General features: G+C 43.2%; 1 long non-coding RNA gene across 2 annotated transcripts; it reads left to right on the forward strand.

Annotated features, from left to right (window-relative positions):
- Nucleotides 1-789: 789 nt before the first annotated feature.
- LOC123394371 lies at nucleotides 790-10,586 on the forward strand. 2 transcript variants are annotated; one of them, XR_006609074.1, is made up of 3 exons: nucleotides 790-1,032; nucleotides 8,449-8,521; nucleotides 8,839-10,586. It is a non-coding gene; the product is annotated as an uncharacterized LOC123394371 (long non-coding RNA). The 2 variants fall into 2 exon arrangements; XR_006609073.1 differs by lacking the exon at nucleotides 790-1,032 and adding an exon at nucleotides 7,700-7,853.
- Nucleotides 10,587-10,841: the final 255 nt, after the last annotated feature.

A 10,841-nucleotide genomic window follows, 5' to 3' on the forward strand; every position in this document is an offset into this window, starting at 1 on the left:
CAGTAGTCCCAGATTTCTTCCGCGGGAGTGCACTCAGACGGAGAGGACGGACTCATCACGGAAGAGGAGAGTAAAGGTGGATGTCATATCCAGAAGAACTTTGTCACAAACTATCCTCCTTCTCATCTCTTCCTGTAAGGGCCCATCCATCTTCCCTCAAGATCGTTTGTTCTCCCTGAACGTATGCCCCTTCACTTTTTTCTACCAAGAAGGTGTTAATCCTGAAATCAAAGTCACTTCTTTGACTTACCCATTTTCCCCTGGGCGTCTTCATGAGTACATTTTTATAAACTTCTGTGGGTTTTTTTCCCTTGTTAATTTGTCTTTTATTGTGGGGATCTCAGCTAAGAACTCAGAAGTGTAGAGGGAAAATCACTTTTCCTCCCCTTCGTACCCAAGCCCTTAGGTAATGCAAACAGGTGTCGGTTCCTCTCCACAATGGCCACAGCATCAACTCATGTACGTACTACCCTGGTTTCCAGTTGTTTCTCCTTGTTTGTGGCCATAGGGAATTTCCTTTACTTTTAGTATTCTCAGATAAAAAATTTATAAGGATGTTTATTTATTTTATCTAGTGTTTGAAGGTGTTTAGTAGATGGAGGATTCATTTTATTCAGTCTATAATGTTGCTAAAACGAGCATCTAATCAGTTTTTCTTTTCTTTTTAAGATTTTTATTTATTTATTTTGAGAGAGAGAGAGAGACAAAGTGAGAGAGAGCATGAGAGGGGAGGTCAGAGGGTGAAGCAGACTCCCCATGGAGCTGGGAGCCCAATGTGGGACTTGATCCCAGGACTCCGGGACCATGACCTGAGCCGAAGGCAGTTGCTTAACCAGCTGAGCCACCCAGGTGCCCCCTAACCAGTTTTTCTAATCAAATATTTGTGCAGCTGGTGGGCCCCTAGGACACCAAACACCTCACTGATCGGGAAAAGGTCCGGGCAGGGAGTCCCAATGACCAGACCCTGCATGTTCTTCTGCCCTCAACGACCATGTCGTGATGAATGTGAGACGTCTCTCAGCACCACTCAAGGTACGGGCCCAGGGGGAAGACAACCGTGGCAGAGTACTTCCGGTGAATTTTCCCGGACTCAGTAGGTCTCTCAGCGTCTCCTGCTTGTGGCACTGGTATGCTTTTGTTCTTGAGCACCATAACTTTTCACCTCTGAGTTTCTTCTGAGCTTGCTCCATCTTAGGTCCTAGTGGGCTGGATTTTAGCACCTGACCCAGATTTGTTTTTTCGATCTGTCACCCCTCCCTCTGCCATATCCCAGGATTCCAATTTATGACCTCTCTTCTAGAGAAAGGATTCTGCAACTCTTGTCTCCTTCTGGGTGTTAGTTCCTTTTAATATTTGGCTCTGACCCAGGAACATATGGCACAACTACTTTGGAGAACTATGGGATACCCAAGCCATCGATCCTGGGACTTAATTTGCCTCAGTGCCTCAAGGCTTATGGTGGGAGGAGACACGTGCAAAGAATTAAAGGATTTTGTCAAATATGCTAGTTTCTTGAGTTAAGTCACTGAAAGAAGGAGTTGAGGGGCATGACTCTGCAGCTTGCAAGAAAGAAACCTGATTACGTTGAAGTACAGAGCCTGTATGTGAGTATTTTAACAGAGCACTTTGTTATAAATTATTTTAAAATACTTCCTTTTTCTTGAGTGAAGAACGTTAAAACCTCAATTTCCAGGCTTTGAGTTAAAGTCTTTTAACAAGCACAGTGGGTAGGAGGTTCTGGGTCCCTCACAACGAGCTGCTCATCCAACAGTCTTCTGAAACAGAATCAGCAAGCGCTGGCTCTAGAGAACAAGCCAGGGTCACCCATGCAAAAGGTTGGTTAATTCAAATATAAATCAAACAGCAAAGAGACAGCAATTTGCTGCAAGGGCCCAAGATGTTCCTAATGAAGAATGCCTTTTCTTTTTAGAAAGGCTTAAGCTGGTTGACTTTAAAGAAATCCTGCAAACCTCAAGTCCTTAGGTGCCTATTTCTGGGTAAACATGGGGGATCAGTTAGCGATCAGAAGAAAGGCAATTTCTTAGTCATGTTAAAAGAAAATTTCCCGGGGCGCCTGGGTGGCTCAGTGGGTTAAAGCCTCTGCCTTCGGCTCAGGTCATGATCCCAGGGTCATGGGATCGAGCCCCGCATCGGGCTCTCTGCTCAGCGGGTAGCCTGCTTCCTCATCTCTCTCTGCCTGCTTCTCTGCCTACTTGTGATCTCTGTCTGTCAAATAAATAAATAAAATCTTTAAAAAAAAAAAAAAAAAAAAAAAAAAAAAAAAAAAAAAAAGAAAATTTCCCGCAGCCAACTTACCGATCTAGGAGGCTTTCATCCAGTCATTCATGAATCAGGTAACATCCAATCTAGAGGATAGAGAGAAGCTCTACAAAGCTGCAGAGGGCAAGAGATGTCTGTAATCAAAGTGAGTAGGAACAAGGAAGTTATACTGGGCATTTGATGTTTAGTTAAAGCAAGATTACTTTTCCTCCACGGAGCCAAGGGAAATCTTGGAACCGGGTCAGGTAACTTATGCCGAGCAGGCAAGTGCTGATTGGTTGACATAGGCCTTCCTTTTCTGGGAGAGCCTAACAAGAACTCAGTCAAGTTTTGGTTTGCTGCTATGGGGCTTAGCATGAGTGCATCCATTTTGAGTCTCACTGGTTACTTTAACAATAAGGAAAGGGGAAGAACTTTTAGATATGGTGTTATATCCCTTAGAGGCTTGAAAGGGAGAAAAATATGCCATCCAAAATATGCCTCTTTGGTATAAGGATTATTCTAAGAAATAGGCACAGAGAAGCTTTGAAAATAGAGTAGAAGTCACACTACTGTAAGGAAAATTTCTACTTAAAGGAAATCTCCAGAGCACCTGGGTGGCTCAGTTGGTTGAGTGACTGCCTTCAGCTCAGGTCATGATGCTGGAGTCACAGGATCGAGTCCCACATCTGGCTCCCTGCTCATCAGGGCGTCTCCTTCTCCTGCTAACCTCTCTCCTCTCATGCTCTCTCTCTCTCTCAAATAAATAAATAAAATCTTTTAAAAATTAAAAAAAAAGAAGAAAAGGAAACCTCCATTTGTAAGGGTGTCTCCTTCTGTACCAGGAAGGGGTACATGACCTAGTCACCAGAAACTCGTCAGCGGAGAAGGCACGGCCTTAAATCTGCGCAATGATCTTACCCTTGTTTATGTGTTTTGCCTGGTAACTTCCCGTAACTGGCCTTCCCTTCCCCCAACATCTTTCTTTTGGCCTTTTAGCTAAAGATGTTATTCAAGGCGGTGGCATCAGCCATCTTGGAGAGTTGCTCACTTTTCCCTGGCATCTCCCATGTATACAGGAGGTATATGTATTAATACATTTGTTTTTCTCTTGTTAATTTATCTCTTATTACAGGTGGTTTCAGGCTAGCAGGATAGAGGAGAATGGTTTTTCCTCTATTGTAGGCTCACAGTGTCAACCTTTCAAACTGACTAAACCTTTGAGAGATCAACACTCCTTTAGACCTCTGACAGCAGGAAGTTTCCAGTCCTCCTTTCTCGTGTGTACCGCAAGTCAAACATCTTGCCGATGCCTCTCACTTCTTTGTACCTTTCCAGACAGACTGACTATAACCAGGTGCTCAAGATGATAGGGAGACCGTATTTTCTGACCAGTGACTGTCTTACCTTCCTGGGCAAAGGAATTTCATGGAACAAACCGGTAGTGTTAATGTATGTGGTCTCATTTCTCAGGCAGAAACCGGTGGATTTTCTTCCATTATAAGCTGCAGTGAGTCAGAGAACTTGTAGGACTTTTTACCCCTCTTTTAAGAAACCAGATAGGCTCAGGGCGAGTGGGTGGCTCAGTGGGTTAAAGCCTCTGCCTTCGGCTCAGGTCACGATCCCAGGGTCCTGAGATGGAGCCCCGCATCGGGAAAAAAAAAGAAAAGAAAAGAAAAGAAAAGAAACCAGAGAGGCTCTTTTGTATGCTTGCTTTTCACTGGCATCCTGGGGCCTGTGCCTGCTTCCCTTTCCTCTGTGAAGCCTCTTGCCTTCTTTAATGATGGGCTGATTCTGAGTAATCTTTTGGCATCAGGTGACATTCACCTTCTTTAGGAAGCTCTCCTGATTTCTTTTCTACTACTATTGTCCACTTTGAGGCCCCTGCCCTGAGGATTCCCATGCTAGCTGTCACTGAGCATCATCTCCTTGAATGTCTGTCTCCTCCCTCAAGCTCGTGAGCTTCTGGAAGGTGAAAATTGTCTTATAATAGTATTCTTTTTTGCTACTCAGCATCTGACACACAACATAGCACAACACAATTAAAAAAAGAGATTTTATTTATTTAATTGAGAGAGAGGGGGAGAATAATCAGGGGGACAGGGTAGAGGGAGAGGGAGAAGTGTACTCCCTGCTGAGCAGGGAGCCTGATGTGGCATCCCAGGACCCTGGGATAACCACCGGAGCTGATGGCAGAGGCTTAAACAACTGAGTCACCAGATGTCCCACAACACATTTTTTTTTAAATGTAAACGTTTTCATGAAGCATTACACAATGCAGAAAATGACATGAATCTCACTTAGAGCCCTCAGCTAATTTTCTGAGAGTGAACAGAACCTATCCAAGAACCAGCACCCAGATCAAAGAACAGAAGCTTTTCAGGACCTCAGCTGAGCTCCTTCTACGCTCCTCCGTTGCTGCCCTTCCTCCAAAGCTGACAGCTAGGCTGACTTCTCACACCACACATTAGTTTCGCCTATTTTTAAACTTTATATAAATGCAGCAGTGCCATTTGTATTCGTTTGCATTGCTTCTTTCATAAAACGTTATGTTTGGTAGATCCATTCAAGTATTTTCATGTGTATGCCTGTTGTTGGTTTGTTCTCCTGTCTTGATAGTATTCCATTGTGTAAATAAATCATTATTTATCCAATCCACCACTGTTGGGAATGTTGATCTCCAATTCGGGGCTATTATGAGTACAATTGATACGAACATTCTTACATATGAGTTTTGTTGCATATGTACTTGTATTTCTAAGAGTTAAAAAGAAAACTACAAGCCACAAATGGAGACATTTATGTTAAGGCCCCACGTCACCGAGATTTGGTACCTAACTTAACTGCATTTTCAAACTCCTTGGGAAGGTACCCTCTGCCCAGCTACACTAAAATTTCCTGGGGTAATCCCTGAGACACCCCTTCCCTCCCTGGGAAGGTGTCCTCACCAAAAACAGTGCATTCCTTGTAAAACAAAACAAAACAGGCCAAAAAACCAAAGAACCAAAAAAACAATACAATCCTTGCTAACAAATCTCTCCCTTTTCTAAGAGCCCTCTCTTTGCCATCAAAAACTTCCTTTTCTGCAGCTCAGCAAAGTTCCTGGTACTTGCTGGGTGGGAAGCTGCCCCACTCATGAATTATTTAAAGCTAATTAGATCTTCAGATCTACTTGGTTGAATTTTGTTTTTTAACATAAGAAAAAAATGGATGGATCATAGGTTTTGCCCATTTTTTGACCTTTCATAGAACACATCAAACCGTTTTCCAAAGTGGTTGTACCAATTTCCATTTCCAGCAGCAACAGAGAGGGGAGTTCAACAAATGAGTTTTGAATAGATTAATAAGAGAGAAAAGGAGTTAAGAATGCTTCCTCACTAAGCTTGGCTCCTAAGGGGCGCACAGTGTCTCCAGCTGCCCTGAAAAAATAAAAAGGCTTCTGCTCCTTCCTTTTTAATTTTCTTCTTGTATTTGTTAATGAGTGACTTAGGCGAGGGCTAAATGGGAATGTAGATAAATGCTACCTTTGAGAAAATCCCGAGGTCATTGAAATTGGGCTATAATGTGGATGTTTCCTTTGCCGTCTTTAGATTATAACTGCTGATTACCATCCTGGGAACAACTAGCTTGGCTGGAACATGGGGTTGTGAATAATTCTGCGAGTATATTTAACTTCTCAGACACGCGTGAATAATATATATCTTCCTTTGGGGGATGACTTTCAGACTCTCTTCTTGCTGTGCACATATCCTAATCAAAGGTGATAGTAAAGGTAAACACTAGAGATCAGTTATGGTGCAGTTCCCATTGGCTCTCCCACCAGCACCACCTGCCCCTCGGCCATGGCCAGAGGACTCTGCTCCGAGTCCGGCTGGCACCTTGGCGGGCATGTTACAGGAGCTCATCCCAGCAGCATCCCCAGGCGGAGCTCTGCAGGTGGGAATTGAGTTAAGTGGGAAAAAAACTAAGTGCCCATAAGAGGCGCCGTAATTGATTGGGGAATCAGTGCCGTTCTGAGAATTGCTTGTTTGCTGGAGGGCAGCTTCCATTTTAGCTTAGAATTTGCAGAGCATCGGCCTTCCCAGTGTAGCCAAGTTTCAGTTGATCCGACAGTCTCTCGTCTGGGGTGTGTGTCAGGAGGAGGCCCTGTGTCAGGACTGAACGAAGTGGCCCTCATGCGTTATCTCGATGATGCAAACCTGGTTCAGCCTGAACTCAAGCCACCACACGTCTGCAGTGCCTGTCCACAGTGTGTGTGAAAACCTGGGAAAAGTGGGATTGGCACAATCTCAGTGGCTTTGTTTTAATGATTAGAGAAAATGTAGCGGCCATGTGCAAAAATTTTAAACCTTTGGGATTTCTGCCATGCTGTAAGTCTACACTTAGAGCATGTGGGGGGATGGGAGCCGGGGGTTGGGGAGCAAGCGCTAGGCTCTTGGCATCAATACTGTTAAATCCTCCATTTCTGAGCTATGGTCTCTAGGACAGATAGCTCTTATCAATGGTAATGTGCCAACTGAATTAAACAGGCTAGAAAATTTCACTGTCTTTAAATTGGATCTTTGTGGATTAATAGCATTCACTTCGACACATACTTATTAAAAGAGGCATTGTGGAAGAGACAAATACAAAATAAATTCCTGCCTCTATCAAACTTTTAATCTCATGCTATATTGACACAGAAGAGCTGCCTAGGATCCCTATTGTGTCTGCCCCTGTTTTCTCTGGGACTTAAGGCTTTTCCACCTCATGGGAGGACCAGTTGAGAAGACTTAGGCACCTGTAGTCATAGACCCATGGATTAAGACTTCCAGAACGATGGGGTTCAGGACATGCTACACTGAAATAAACCTCCCATATGGAAGGTGTTCTCCCTGTACAAGGAAGAAGGACGACATTCCTATCAAGAGACAGGAAATTGGGGGCCAATCATCTGTACAAATAAACCTATAAAACTAATTCTTATCTTTTTAGTTACTTCTGTATCAATTACTGCTTCTGATCCAAACACCTTTGCCTTGCCTATTCTTTGTTTTTTACTTATTTTGTTGTTTCTTTTTCTAAAGGGTATAAAAGCTTCCTGCTCTGGTCACTTCTTTGAAACGTCAGCCCCTCATGAAGGCCCCATGGACATTTAAAAATTCAATAAAATTTTTCTCCTGCTACTCTGTCTTATATCAATGTAATCTTTAGGCCCAAAGAAGGTAGAGGAGAATATTTCCTTCCCTACAGATCACTTAAAAAGCCCAGTGAATTCTAACTCTTTCTGTGGTCAAAATGAGCGCAACACTAAATATATATATATATATATATATATATATATATATATATGTATGTATAACTAATATATTAACAAAGAAAATTCAGAAAGAATGTACCTACATTGATATATTTAATTATTTTGTACTTTTTTTTTTTTTTACATTGATAGGTTTTTAATTTCTATATTCATGCAGACATGAGATTTCCTGGGCTGGGATAGATCATTACTCCTTATTCATTGATTCCCCTCTGTCAGTGTTCCCCCTTGGAGGGATATGATGAGAGCAGACCATCATTCTACACATAGGACGATGAGGAACCATCATATTGTGGTGAGGAACCTCCAATCCCCCCCAAATATGAATCTGGGAGCTTATAGAATATATTCCCTCCTATAGGCCAGAAATGAAGTTAATCTCCCTAATGAAAGCAAAGTTCCCTTGGGCAGAGAAGGAGAAGATCCTGAATTGCTAGCCATCGAAATATAAACAAATGTCAACAGGGGAAAGAGAGAAGGCAGTCATCTCTGAATGTATAAGCTCTGGAATGTCTCCAAGGCTTTGGGTCATGCACCCACGCCCACCGCCGACATGTAACCACATAATCCTGGGAGATAAATCTCTTACTGTCTCTTCAGTTATGATATAACTTCTGTGGCCTGTCCTTTAACCAGTTCCCAGCGACATTTGCTAAGAAGGCCCTAAGGATGCAGAAACAGGTGTATTCCCTTTCTGGCACATATGTGAGACATCCCTCTGACTCTAGTGGTTGTTTAAAAGAAATATTTGTAGTGTACTCTTCTCTTTTAATCACCGATTTCTTTCAACAATTTAGGTTAGAGTGGAAGATCCCAAAATATTTCTGTATTATATTTTGGGAGAAATTCATCAATTTTTGTACTGTCTTGGTGTCCTCTATACCTTGCAGTGCCCACCTCACAAGGCTGTGGAGAGAAGCTGCAGAATGGGGGTCCTATGTCTGGCATTCAGTGTTTCTGAAGGTAGGCATTTGGTTGATCTAATACAATATCCTCAGTTCTCTGATAGCTAGAAATGAAAGTTATCTTTTGTGATAGATCGCATCTTCTAAAACTCTCTGTGATCGTATTTTCAAATCCCACATGCACCTCCAGAATCTTGCTACACTCCTCACCAAGAGTCGGGAGTCTGTGTCCTCTCCCCTTGAACTTGGAAGGGGGATTGTCTTTGTGATTGTCTTGACAAATGGGGTGGAGTGGAAGTGACCCTGCGCGACCTCTGAGTCAGGGCTATAAATGGCAGTCTCCGGCTTCTTCCTGGCTCTCTCTCTCTCACCTAGGACATGAGCCTCCAGAGCCCTGAACCATGTCATGAAATGTCCAGCTTCCCAAAGCTGCTGGAGAAGACACATGTGGAGAGACACAGAGAGATATAGAAACAATCTAGGGGCCTCTAGAAGTTCCAGACTCCAGCTGTCTGAGTTTCTCCAGTCTGACATGTGAGGAGCGAGCATTCAGAATATTCCAGCACCAGCCATCATGTTTCTACAACTGCAGGAGACATCCTGTGTGAAAACCACCTGACTGAGCCCAGCCAACCTCCCAAACCAGGCAAACTAATAACAAGATGCTGTTATTTTACACCACTAAGCTTTTGGGTGTTTTGTTATGGGGCAATAGATAACCCAAACATTCTTTGATTGTGAAACTAGTCAAAGCAATTCAAGAAAGGGTGAGATCAGCTACATGTAACATTAGGTAATACCCCTCTGGAGCCGAGGTGACCTGGGAACACCAAAGTCAGTGAAGGCAAAAATCTCAGGGGGAAGAAACAGGTGTGATGGTAATCAAGTAAGCTCGTTTCCGTCGGGGGTAATGCACCAGAGCTGAAGGAAGACTGAAAAGCAGGGATCGTGGAATCTGTGGAAAGGAGAGCTGCCGACAAGATTTTTCTTGTCCCCCCCCCCACCCCCTGGACTATTCAAAAAATCAAAGACATTGGGTCTGGTGAATTATGGCAACGGAAATGGTTGATGAGGCTTTTACAAATGCCCTGGATTCCATGTCCTGTAGGACTAACTGCTCACCGTGTGCGGACCCTGCTGCCCACACAGGAAGCTGATTTGTATCAGGCTTCCCTCCAGATCCCCCCGTAGGGAGAAACTCTGATGACCGGACAAGGGGCAGTAATGATTCTCTGTTGGTGAGAGATGTCGCCTTTATACACCAATGCTTTACGAGATTAGTTAATGTAAATCAGTCTCCTATAACTTTGTCAACTCTGAGTGAACTGAGAAAGAATTAGTCCCTAGATGGGAGGACCTGACAGGCAGAAAGGGACCCGGTGACTCCCCCAAGACTTTTCTCTCTGGCCTCACTCAGAGTTGGCATTAGACAGAACACTCGAAGTGTCCAGCTCATATCTAACCAAAAAGACTGCGGTTTGTGATGGTCACTGATGTTGGGCAACATGGCACCTAAGACCTTCTGCTTTAGTGACATAAAATATTGGCACAATAGAAACAGCACAGATTCTGGACTCTTAACTACACCAAATCCTAATCTCTTTTCTACAATAAATCAAACTGTCCCTCATTTTATTAGTTTTCCCCTACCATTGTCACTAATAATGACCACAGTACTAATAATTGTAGTAACGACAACAATAACTTAAGGGCTTACTTAGTGCCAGGCCCATTGTTGAAGGAGTATAAAAAATAGTTTAATCAATGTTTAGTGGTATCGTTAGTGATTTAAAAAATCAGGTTATTGAGGTATAAGTTACATAGAGTAAAATTCACCCTTTTAAGTATACAGTTCTTTGAATTCTGACAAATGTATACAATTGTGCCACCACCACCCAATCAATCAAAATACAGAACATTTTTATCACTTCAAGAAGCTCACTTATGCCCTTTTTGTTCAGACTCCTATCCCCACCTCTAGACTCTGGCAACCATTGAAGTGTTTGTGGTCCTTACAGTTTTGCCATTCCAGGAATAGCACATTTGTGCAGTAGTTTCAGTATATAATTTTTTATCTTGTCTTCTTTCACTTAGCATAATACTTTTGATGGAGAGAGACACAGTGAGAGAGGGAACTCAAACAGGGGGAGCGGGAGAGGGAGAAGCAGGCTTCGTGCTGAGCAGGGAGCCTGATGCAGGGCTTGATCCCAGGACCCTGGGATCATGACCTGAGCCAAAGGCAGACGCTTAATGACTGGGCCACCCAGGAGCCCACTTAGCATGATACTTTTGAGTATCATTTGCGTTGTTTCTACCATCCATCTCCTTTCTTTGCTGAATAGCATTCTGCAGTAGAGATATACCCTATTTTGTTTAGC

This window comes from Mustela putorius, unplaced genomic scaffold (assembly GCF_011764305.1).
Source record: "Mustela putorius furo isolate JIRA1106 unplaced genomic scaffold, ASM1176430v1.1 tig00003834_pilon_pilon_pilon, whole genome shotgun sequence".
Lineage (NCBI taxonomy): Eukaryota > Metazoa > Chordata > Mammalia > Carnivora > Mustelidae > Mustela > Mustela putorius.